This window comes from Lipotes vexillifer, unplaced genomic scaffold (assembly GCF_000442215.2).
Source record: "Lipotes vexillifer unplaced genomic scaffold, Lipotes_vexillifer_v1.1 scaffold727, whole genome shotgun sequence".
Taxonomy (NCBI): Eukaryota; Metazoa; Chordata; class Mammalia; order Artiodactyla; family Lipotidae; genus Lipotes; species Lipotes vexillifer.
In genome coordinates, this window is record NW_006771347.1 from 458,425 (window position 1) to 471,122 (window position 12,698).

Here is a 12,698-nt window from a genome sequence, read left to right on the forward strand (position 1 = left end):
GGGATAGACTGGGAGTTTGGGATTGACATGTACACACTGCTATGTTTAAAATGGGGAACTCTGCTCAATATTATGTAACAAGCTAAATGAGAAAAGAATTTGAAAAAGGATCGATACATGTATATGTATAACTGAATCACTTTGCTGTATACCTGAAACTATCACAACACTGTTAATCAACTATACTCAAATATAAAATAAAAAGTTAAAAAAATAAAATAATAAAAAAAAAAGGCGGGGGCTGGGGAGGAAGAGGCAGAGAAGCAGTGTGAATTCCCAACTCAAAGAAGTTAGATGGCTGATAAAGTGATCATGACATCAGAATATAAAATAATTATTCAGTCTTATTAATCTCATCATTTCATATATTCCATATGCATTTGAAAGCAGCTCGTTCCATAACTTTCTAAAGTCTTCTTTCTAAAAATGCCTGACCATCACCCCAGGTAAACTGTACTCTTGCAGTAAGTTAATAGATCAAAGCTCACATAGATTAGATCTTAACAGAACAAAAGCACCACAGCAGAGGAACCCTCACCCAGCTGTGTTTAATAGCTAAGGGAGTACACACTGAAAAGACAGCAGCCCTTACAAATCAACTGAAGCGCCTGGAAACACAACTCCACATTTTAAATTTTACAGGGAAACCAAATGTAGGTAATATGAATACAGGACACATGTGTTAAATCAGTAGTTTTCAAACTTTAGCAGGTACCAGAGCCAGCTGGAAGGATTCTTAAAACACAGATTGCAAGGCCCACCTCCAGAGTTTCTGATTCAGTAGGTCTGGGGTGAAGCCTGAGAATAAGTTTCCAGGAGATAAGGATGCTATCGATTTGGGCCACATGTTAAGAACCACTGTGCTAAAAGTTCCTTGAGGTTCATACGTCCGTAAGGACTGATTCACAGCACAGCACTGCACTCCTGGACATGAATGCCCAAGGGTGAGATCTGTCAACAGGAGACCAACAACATTGTTACAAAGAGAGCAGGACAGATATAAGGTGACTGGCAGTGGCATGAACTACAGCTACCTGGAAAGTTCACATCCCACTTAGGGGAGCATCTACTACTCAGTGCCAGCTGTTGGCATGGGAGGGAATTGGGGCCCAGGGTTGCTAGTTGGTAGCCACAGCAGTAGTAAAACCAGCACCGGCAACAACATAAACAGCACACATTACTTACTATTTACTATGTACCAGGCAAGCATGCCAAGAGCTTTAAATATACTGTCTCATTTAATAATCCCAGGAAGCCTATCAAGTGCTATTGTTATTTCCATTTTAGAGATAAAGAAGTTGAGAAACAGAGAAGTTAAGCAACTGGCACGGGGTCACACGACTTTTAAGTAGCGAGGCTAGGACTCTTAATTCAGACTCTGGCTTCTGAGCTCATATTCTTTTTTTTGCTGTACGTGGGCCTCTCACTGTTGTGGCCTCTCCCGTTGAGGAGCACAGGCTCCGGACGCGCAGGCTCAGCGGCCATGGCTCACGGGCCCAGCCGCTCTGCGGCATGTGGGTTCTTCCCGGACCGGGGCACGAACCCACGTCCCCTGCATCGGCAGGCGGACTCTCAACCACTGCGCCACCAGGGAAGCCCCTCTGAGCTCATATTCTTAACCACTGTATTGACAATCACAGATCTTCTAATGTTTTCAAGAGAAATCATAAATCCAGTCCACTCCGCCATATTTCCTGTTACTTTCAAAGCTTCTGTAGTCACCCCTCACACTCCCTGAACCCCACAAAACAGTACCTTCACGTGTGGACCATAGTGGTCCACATGCTGCCAGCTAATTATCCTTGACCTAGAAGCTGACAAGCACCTCCCAGGACCTTACACTCCTTTACTGAATGCTCGCTATGTGCCACGCACCATGCTATGTATGCACCTTACAAGGGTTATCACCTTTCTATTTCTCACTATTACCCCAGGAGACAGATACTACAGGGCTCCCTGTTGGGGAGATAAAAAAGAAAACTGAGGCACCAAGTGAACAGATACCTTGACCCTGGTGCCCACGACCCCACCAGCAGAGGCAGAGCTGGGACAGACACCCAGGAAGGTGGCCGCAAGACCACACCTCAATGGCTCTGCTGCACTGCCTCTCTGACAGTCGGGACGAACCTGATTCCTCAAGGGGTGACCTCAAGCCCCGGCTGTGAGAATGGTGAAGGAGGGGGCTCCTGAAAAGGGAGGGAGAGGTCTCAACACAGAAAAAATTTCAACAGCTCAGGGGTATGAACAGACCATCCCTGGACCTTTTGAACCCTCTGGGGGCCCCTCTGGTTCTTAAGAGGAGTAACAGCCCAAAGAGTGCGCTGACTTGCTCATTTAGCCCATCATTCCTTCATCGTGTGCTTCGTGCAGGGCCCTTGGCCTCCCTGAAAGCCGCACGCAGACCATATTGAATCCAAACGTGGTTCGTGGAATAAGAGACATAATTAGCTCACCAAAGAAGCTCGGAGGAAAAGGCAGCTAATGCCAAATGGAGAAACTGAGCAAGGGCTCACAGGAGATGGAAGTGTGAACTGGATCCCGGGGGAAAAACAGAGGCTTCGAAAGGGAACCCTGCGGTGCTCTGAGCAGTTTGGAGGAAGGCTCAGGTGAGGGTGGGCGCTGTGCTATGGCCGAGCGAGAGGGGCCACGGAGGGCCTGAGGCTGCAGCACGTGCGTGGGGAAGACGAGCCTGGGAAGGGAGATGGGACCTCACTGCACAGCCCTTCAGGGTTGCTGGGGTGTTCGGAGTTCTCCGTGAGCCACTGAAGGTGGCTGAAGTGAAGACTACTGTTCTCTATGCCGTGCTTTAGCAAAATCAACTTGCCAGCCATAGGCAATTCTGAATTAATGGAGCCACTGAGGCCAAGAGAGCAGTTAAAGAAGTCTTCCATCTATGCAGGCGAGAGCCAAGGAGCTCAGAGACATTTTCGAAAAGAGACAAAGGTCTCGAGTCCCAAGATCACTGGAGAGTACGGGTTTACATGTAAAACGTATGTGATTGATATGCAAAATGTATTCTCAATGGGGTCCATAATCCCCAGCACATGCCCTCCCAGTGGAGATTCATTGCTTTGAAGAACATTAGCTTGGCTGATGTGCTTGAGCATGACGGGTGTGTTGAATACGAGGTACTAGTGAGAGAGCTGGGTCAAGGAGTCTAGCCAGCAGGGGCAAAATATGGATCCAGGGCTCCTAAGACAGGGCTAGATCAGAAGCCGAGGGAATCATCTTTTCTAAGAAAGGGAGAGAACAAGGAATGAGCTAAGCACCTCAGAAGCCATGCTGCACCAGTCTCGTGGACAGACGAGATAGAAAGAGAGGAGCGATGCCTGGGATTGGGGTGGGGGTGGGGGGATCGCCGACAAGGAGCACCAAGACGTTCCTTGGGAAACTGAGGAACAAGAGAGGTTCGAGGAGGAAATGAGAGTCAGCAGAATCCCACACTTTGGGAAGGTCAAATGTGACGAACCTACAGCTGTGAGGTCAGTGGTCACTCTAAGAAGGAGGTGGCGTACAGCCCCAGTCTGCAATAGGAAGGGCGGGATGACAAGCTACTCTTGCCATGAGGGACCAGTCAGTTCACAAAAGTTCCAAGGAGGAAATAAGAACAGCTGTTATGTTAGCTCGGCCTTTTCCAAGGGTTTCTAAGAACAGGTGGAGTAGTAGCTCCTTGCCATGCTTCCTATGCAGTACAGTGTGAAGATGCTCCATGTGAAATGGCCCACAGAGCAGAGGCGCAAATCACATGGTGAGTGTAACCACACGACCAAGAGAACCAGCTTCAGTCAGAAAATGGGTGTGCCATGGGCTTCCCTGGTGGCGCAGTGGTTGAGAGTCCGCCTGCCGATGCAGGGGACACGGGTTCGTGCCCCGGTCCAGGAAGATCCCACATGCCGCAGAGCGGCTGGGCCCGTGAGCCATGGCCGCTGAGCCTGCGCGTCCGGAGCCTGTGCTCCGCAGCGGGAGAGGCCACAACAGTGAGAGGCCCACGTAAAAAAAAAAAAAAAAAAAAAAAAAAGAAAAGAAAAGAAAATGGGTGTGCCAACACCCATGTGTCAGATGTGTCAGACATCCACGTTACCTGGGTTACCTTAGGGCAATCAAAATATTATGAACTTAACCTTGACTTTCTAGTTGCGGAATGTTTTTTAATTTTTAATCGTTCCAACTTTATATTCATAAAAACACCCCCATTTGTATTCATTTACTTACTCTCCCTCTGCCCTCTGACCAAAAAAAAAAAAAAAAAAAAAAAGCTACTGTTCACTTAAGTACCAACCAAGTTTCAAACACTGTAGGAATTATCCTATAGTGTATTATCTCATTTAAACTTTACAATCTTACAAGGTAGCCATTTTTCAGAAGAAGAAATTGAAGCTCAGATATAATAATGACTTACCCAAAGTAAGAAAGCTCCTAAGTGGAGAGGCTGAAATCCACACTGGAAACTACATGACACCAGTTACTGAGCTCTTATCAAGGCTGACACCGCCCCTCACAAGAAGATTTCCAAAGTGAGGAACTGGCCGGGTATAGAAAAGGGTATCAGTACGAGGGCAGAGGTCAGGTGCAGGCGCATCTCCGGAGTCAATCGCCAAACCATCCCTCCCCTTTAACTGACCATTACACATGAAGTTCTCATACCAGAAAAAGGTAACTGCTTTATTGAAAGCAGACCTAATAGATACAAATCATTTCAAATGACAGATTAAACACAGTAATCCCAGCACAGGGACCTAAAGATACCAATCTCAGTGAGGAAACATTAAAGGGTTTGTAATAATTATACTCAGCACAAATTCTCAGCAACAGGATGGTGAGCCACAGTTAGAGCGATTGTTGTATACAGAGAGATGGGACAGGAAGATCTGGAGAGGATTTTACTGCAGCCCTTGTTGTACGTTCTGGCTACATGCAAAAGACATGGGCATCCCAGACAGATCATTTGAGCTATGTTTCAATTAGATCCCGGCTCATCTTTGTCTTGTAATGATGAGTTCATGTACTGTGAAAGACTAAGAGGTCCTTCGTGTGTGCGTTTTCCTTTCAGAAAAAATGGATACATCAGAGATTATAGAGACAGAGAAAATCAGACTGCAGTACCAATTCTCTGCCTAGCAGCGTTGGGGGAAGCAACACTGTGCCCAGGTCCAGGCCAATGCAGCGAAGCCAAATAAAGGGAGGAGAGAGCAGGCGGTCATATGCAAGGCAGAAATGACTAGAAGACCAAGGTAAGCCTTAGCAATGCATTTGCCAGTGCCTCACACTAAAAAGGGGGGAGGTAGGAATAGGGTTAAAAATGTTTGTTCTGGGATTTAGGAAGACGTATCAACACCATTACCTATTTTCATTCCTTTAAAGGGATGAAACATTAGAAACCTTCTCTCCTTGAGTGCTTCTGTCTCTTTAAGAATATATTTTGAAAGATTATAGAAATTCTCATCTAAAATTCTGTGATTAAACCAGAACCTTAGTTTTACAGAAAACTGAAGCCGGGAAAAGTTGGATGAGTTTGCCCAGTATCCCAGAGAAAAAGTGAGTTTGGATCCACGAACCAGGTCTCTGTCCAAAACAAGAGTATAGATATCCCCATTTGATTTCAAAGTTCCAAACCCCAAGGTAGACTTCAGGTTAATATATTCAAACTGCCTCAGAAACATTTGAAAGCATCTCCTTACTAAGTGACCCACAGGATGGACCTAGTGAATACAGAGCAAACCAATTTTCAAAAGCCAAGGAGATTTAAAAAAAAATAATAATAAAGCAGAAAGATTACTCTAAAGAATAAAAGAGGAAACTAGAAAAACACAATGTGTGACCACTGATTAGTTCTGCCTCAAAAAATTGTAAAGAATGTTACAGGGAAAGAACAAAATTCAGACTGAATATTGTGAGTAGGTAGTAGGAGAAAATCCCTTTTTTTGTTGGTTTTTTTTGGGGCTGTGCTGTGTGGCTTGCAGGATCTTACTTCCCCTACCAGGTACTGAATCCACGCCCTGGGCAGCGAAAACACGGAGTCCTAACCGCTGGACCACCAGGGAATTTCCAGGTAGGAGAATATCCTTGTTCTTAGGAAATACATGCTAAAGTAGTTAGGGGTGGGACATCTGTCACAATGACTGCAACTTCAAACAGGTCTCCCCACAAATCTGTGTGCTGAGGGGGAGGGGAGGGGGAGGGCGTGAAAAATGTCAATGGGAAAATTTAGATGAAATCTGCTTGAACTATAATTTCAACTTGTCTGTAGGTTTAACACCTTTAAAAGTAACATGATCATAGAAGGGAAAAAAAAATCACCTGTAATAAAAAATGAAACAGAAAAAAAATTTTTTAAACATTGTGGTGGTAGAGAAACACAAACACATATCCTAGGACATCGTCCTATATTCAAAATAAGTGTGGGGTTTGGAATAGCTAAACAATATTATTCAAATAGCTTCCTTGCATTTAATAGGATCTTCCATTGAAGCAGCAAGATAATTATTGTTCTAAAGTCTCCTGTGGCTTTTATGAAATGTGAGACTTGCTATAAAAATCGGCAGAAAAAAAATTATGCAGGTTAAGCTTTTGGTGATTTGAACAATAATAAAGTTATGGACTGGTTCTTAGCTGCTCTTTTCATCAAAGCATTACACACTCTTCTCTGACTAAACCTGCGTTACTTCCCTTTCTGAATGTTATGTAAGACCAGCTTTAACAAGTCCCAACTTGAGATCGGCGTTAACGTGCTTCAAGACAAATGCATAAAGGGTGCCTCATGCTAACTTTCTCACTACAAGACTTTGCATCGCCAGCCAAAGAGGCTTTTAAATGCACAATCCCACTGTGACTAAGGCCAGGAAAAGGCTAGTCCATGCCCAGCCCAGCCCACCCTCAGGAGGAGAAAAGGAGGGCCACCTATTGCACTGACACCAGCTCCTTCCCTCCTCCTTGTGGAAACTTAATGCAAAACCAACACATACAAAGTCAAGGTGTATAACCCTGAATTATCAAAACATTTCCCTTCAAATTCAAGACAGAATAGTATATGAAAAATATTATCAGCAGCGATGTAACAAAGGAAAGGTATTTTCTTTAACATGAAAAAACAAACAAACAAAAAAAAACCGTATTAAGTTAGTTGGCAGTAATAGGATGAAGTTATTAACCCAGGGTAACAAATGTATTAACATTTAAGGTAGATAACAGAACTGCCTTTATTCCCTCAACAGGAGCTTGTGAAATATTTGTCCACACAAGCTCCTCCACATGAATTCATGCCCACCACTGGAACTGTGGGGTGATAATCCTCAGAACTTGCAGAGAAGGTCTTTGCCCAACATACTTTTAAGGAGGCTAAACGGGATGTGCTCCTTTGAATTGATGCTCTTAAGACTGGCAGTTGGTTATTCTGGCAGTTAGAGTTCCCATTTTGAGCAGTACATCATTTACTGTTTATGGATCATAGTGACAAATGGCAAGAAGAGCAACCCCCAAAAAAACAAGTCTCTCAAACTCAGGCCTGCATGGCATAACTTCCCCACCCCCACCCCCCCAAGATGCAGGGAACTGGCTTTAAATGTTCAAAGTGAAATCCCTGGAGAAGCAGTACCAAATGGCACAAAGCAGAGTCCAACCTAAACAAAGGATGGTTTAGTAAATACGGCAATTTCTTATACAACTGAGCCACTATTAAGTTGGCTAATTTTTCTTCAGAGACTTTCCCTAGGGCTAGCTAGCTACTCATCCACAACATACTTAATCCACCCTAAATAGAATGGAATGGAAAACCATTCAATTTTAGTTGTCCGTTTTTGTTTGTTTAGGAAAAGGCAACAGAAGAAACAAACTTTTGATATTCAACTACTGGTATTTAAATTAAGTACATTTGTTTTTCTGCATAAACACGGGGGAAAAAACCCAACTAGTACATATACATTATTTCCTTAAGGCATAAGTAAACACTAAGTAATACCTATTATTTATTTACTAACTTCAAAAAATGTTCCACCTTAATTATTTTCATTTATCTTTCTCTTCAACCATGATAGTAACAAGTTTTGATTTCATTTGGTGACATTTCCTTCATTTCTTTTACTTGTTTGAATGTTGCATTCAAGAAAATCTTGGAGTCTCTGGGAAATTTTTGGGAAGTTCTAAAATCAATTAATTACAAACAGGAAAAAGTGATTCGATTGTATAAATTTATCATTGTGGGAAGATTTTTTTAAAAGAATAAAGGTTGTCTTGTGGAATTCAAGAGATTAGGTAAACTCGCCCCCTAAATAACGTTATTTAAAATATTTTCGTGTAGGTGAAAGCAGGTTATATGGAATTCAGCAGATGCTTGAATAAGACAACAGGTTTCCCAAGTTATCGATCACTAGTATAAACACATCTTAATTTAAGTCTTTAATATATTGAATAATACCATGAAAGAGCTGTCTTTTATAAAAGATATTCTGGTTCCTTTTAATCCAAAGTTTAATTAGCAGGAACGTTTGTAAATGCATATTTTCTGATTAGTAATAGGGAGTTCCCCTCCCACCCCTCAAAAGACCCTAAACACTGGGTCTGATTTAACAGGGCCCAACGTGAGGCTTGATGCCTTCCTCCTCCTTAAACAGCCCTCTGGCACTGTGGGTTCCAGCCCTCTGTGTTCCCTTCTGGTGAATCACCATCTGATTCCTGCAGGTTCAGGAAATGTTCTTCCCCAGTCTACAAATCTCACCTACTCTCAGGTGTGAGTCATTTCTATTAGCAAGAGAGCAAGTTGCTCCAGTTGTTTCCGAGCAGGAGAGTTTGAAAGGGTGCCCCAAACAACAATCTCAAGGTGGGTAGGGGAGCACCTACCTTCTCTGGCAGGGGAAAAAAAGCTTATTTTTTACGCTTTGACAAAAAAAAACAACTTCCCTGCCAACCTTAGGTTCGAGGTTCATTCTTAATTAGAGTTGAGAAGCCTGTTTCGACTTGAAGACACCCGTATCAGGTGAATGGAGAGCCAGCTACCGCAATGAAAGGTAAATGAAGTTGTTTTTTTAAAACATTTTCTTAAAAGCCATGGTTGGTAGGACGCAGCACTGATTAAGAGTATAATTATACCTCTACTTAAATCTGAGGTCTGAAGAAAAAGTGGGGGTTAGAATGCTAAGTGGATGAGATCCACAAGCTCTCTTTGGGAGGAACCACTTTCTGAAATGAGAGTCATCGTGCTTCATGGAACTTCACGGTTTCCAGCTCAGGCAGGCAGGTGATGCAAACTGTGCACTGTGCCTTCAAACGTGGAAACGATATTTTGGAAATCACTTCTACTAAGTGGATTTTTAAATCACATTTGCTTTATTAGTTGAGTAAAATCCAAAGTCCCTTATAATTGTTTCCCAAGACCCCAAACTGAAATTTGTTTCATTCACTTTTCTTTTAAAAAGAGATCAAGAGAAAAAAAGATGATTTTCTCTCCTAACTGCCTCATTTTGATAAAAGAATCTCAATCGTTTCGTTGTAACACAAAGAACAGGGCAATCCTCTTTCTGATTCCTTAAGAGATCATGTTAAAACATGTCAGCAAAGTCACTGAGAAAACTGCCTAACTAGTGACAAACGGCTTAGGAACAGCTTAGGTCTGGTCCACGTTCAAAATCGTGGGGAAGCTTTTACTTCGTTGAGGGAATCAAGAAGCCAGAAAGGAGATCTGAACTATTCTAAGTTATAATAAGGATTTTGAAAGATAGGTGAGCCTAAGGTAGGGTGACTTTTCGATTTACTAAGTTAAGATTTATCTGCTACGGAATTTTCTATCGTATTCTCAAAATGAATCTGCTTTCAAGTTAGGTATATTACCATTTTTTAACAAAGACTTTCTTTCATAATTCTGATTAGAGACTCCGATTTACTAGCAAAATGAACAACAAAAACTTTGGTTCCATATTGCCAAACGGAGCCAGACACTTTTTATTTTATACTATTATCTTATTTATACTGTATTGTTATTTCTGCCAGTTCAAGGTTAACAGTCTTTTCCTCCTTGAAGCTAGGGACCAAGGGGACGTGTTATTTTAGTCCTTCAGCAAAATCCTATCCTAAGACTACTGTTTCCCACACCTATCCAAAAAGTGTTCCAGGTATATGTGGGTTAAGAAGAAGGGGCTGGGGGAGCAGTTAGATTGCTGAGTACCATATACTTAAGGAAGTAGCCTAGAAAAGAAAAAGTGATTAGTCAGAAAATCCTAACTATTTCATGAAGAGACCCAGGCAAAAATTTCCTGGCTAGAGACAGAATGTTGAGAGGGCTTATTACGCTCCGGGATATGGGTGGGAGATGGAAAACTAAATTAGAATGGATGTTTTTATTTAGGTTAGCGGTATCTGTGCCCCCCTTCAGAGTCCGTCTACTTTCCTTCCTTCCTTGATATCTCAGGGTTTCACTTCCTTTAAGAACAAAAAATGTCACCCGTAGCCCTGTCCTCTGAAAAAATGCCACAGGAACTTAAGACAGAAGAGACAGGAACGACCATTTGTTCTCTGTACTCCTGTAAGCTGAGGAAAAGCTAGGAAAACCCATGAAACGCCCTCAGAGCCCAATAAAAGGAATGACGGTGAAGTCAGGATAGAAGGGAGGTGAAATTTAGGCGAAATCACCTGGGAGCATCCCACAGTCTCTAGGGGGCTGCTGTGTGCACAGGATGGGACAGGACTTTGGTTTGGAGCAGAAAGGCCAGCCGGGGTTTTGGCGTTGACAATGTCAAAAGTTACGTCCGACTTGAGCCTCTTACTTCCTCAGGAGCTCACTGACGCCTCTCACAGTAAAATGAGGGGATTAGATCGGATGGTTGTTCGAGGCCCCTTGTATGGCTAGATTCCCACGATCCAGGTGATGTGCTGAGGCACTAGGGTTGGTTAACAAGAACCCAAGGCTTGAACCACATGCAGATGCTGGAGGGGACACTGTAGAGTCAGTGATGAGGAAGAAGACTGGTCCTCCCCTTTTCTGTCCCAGCCAGCTATGTGATGTTAATCAAATCTCCACCTCTTTAGAGGCCCCAGATTCTTCCTCTGCAAGGCAGAGATGAAGACAGTCTGCTCCTGCTTCCTCGGGTGGGAAGTTCTGCATCAGTACAAGCGGAAGGGCCAACTGCAGTTCCTAGAGCTGTTGACTATCTGAAGTAGACAGGAGAGAGCAGAGGCAACCCAGACTCTGTGGTTTAAAACCAGATGAGATGAACCACGTGGAAAACATCACAGTGAACAAGAAACGAGAGGCAAACCTTCTGCTTCAGGCCACTGATTAAAGCCAAGCCCCTATCCAACCTGGCAACAATTTCCAAACTTTCTAACCTCCTCATACGTGGGCAGAACAGACGCTTATTCTTCCTCTTGTGCGTAATTAGCACGTCTTAACTTTCATTGACTTGCTTGTTATCCAAATGTGAAAAATGCATCTGAAGGAGAGCTCTGATAAAGTTTCACTTGGTATAAGCCATCACATTAAGTCGTACGTATCAGTGATTCCATAATTTCTCTTGTAAGGCAATTTCTAATAATAATTTCCAACATTTGGGAAGAAGGTAACTCCTTAAATGACTTTTTCTAATGTATTAGATAGAACTCGTGCGACACAACCTGTCCTTCTAAACCTTATTATTGAAACAACAATCACTAACATGCACTGACACCTTAATATATGTCCAAGACTACGTCACATTTTAACATAGATTATTTTTTTTAGAAAACCTCACACAACCTGAAGACACATACTGTTACCTCCGTGTTACAGGTGAGCAAATTGAGGCTTAAGTGGTATGCAAGTAAGCAGCAGAGCTCTGACCTTGAACCACGTCTGCCTGCAGTCAACCATGCTCTCAGTCACTACTTTTTAGCGTTCTAAGCAAACTCAGTATTTGCTATTTGGGACCTCTTTTTTTTTTTTGGTCAGTAACTTAACAGGTAAAATTGTACCAATTTGTGATTTATTTTCTGTACTACTTGACTGAAGTAGATAAGTGGCTGTCTTGGGCACATGATGCCCTACAATCAAGTTGGAGCTACTTGATTACCTAGTCTGCCCAAAGGAGAGACATCAGATTATAATCAACACATGAACCCCCCGCCCCAGGCTGCGCAGAAATAGGAGCAAAAGAGTAGCTAAGAGCCCAGCACTTGGACCGACCTCTGTTCAAATCCAGGTTGTGCCCTCACCAGGTGTGCTAGCCTGGGTGAGCTCCAGCGGCACATGTCTGCTGAAGGAGCCTCTGCAAGCCTCAGTTTCTTCATTTGAAAAATGGGCGTACTATTCTTACTACCACTCAGGAAGCATCTATACAGTGAGCTTTTCCAAGATGCCAAGCTCCAATAAAAGATCTATAAGGCTTGAATGACATAATACTGTGGTAATACCTCATTCAATCCCCAAATCAATCCTATATGAATGTTTTACAGAAGAGGAAACTGAAGCATAGTGGGGTTAGATGACCTGCCTAAGTAAGCGGCAGATCTGCAATTTGATTTCAATGTCTTTTTGATCAATTAAAATTTATCTTAGGGCTTCCCTGGTGGCGCAGTGGTTGAGAGTCCGCCTGCTGATGCAGGGGACACGGGTTCGTGCCCCGGTCCGGGAAGATCCCACATGCCGCGGAGCGGCTGGGCCCGTGAGCCATGGCCGCTGGGCCTGCGTGTCCAGAGCCTGTGCTCCTCAACGGGAGAGGCCACAACAGTGAGAGGCC

General features: G+C 43.3%; 2 protein-coding genes across 2 annotated transcripts in view; one reads left to right on the top strand and one right to left on the bottom strand.

The window, feature by feature from the left end:
• The window catches only part of MED12L (mediator complex subunit 12L), a 335,022-nt gene that overhangs the window by 102,998 nt on the left and 219,326 nt on the right, over positions 1 to 12,698 (bottom strand). The gene's annotated exons all lie outside the window — the stretch shown is intronic.
• Positions 8,736 to 12,698, top strand: part of GPR87 (G protein-coupled receptor 87) — a 25,154-nt gene continuing 21,191 nt past the window's right edge. The window contains exon 1 of the mRNA XM_007446637.1: positions 8,736 to 8,999. The gene's annotated coding sequence lies outside the window, so the exon portion shown is untranslated. The remainder of the gene's footprint in view (positions 9,000 to 12,698) is intronic.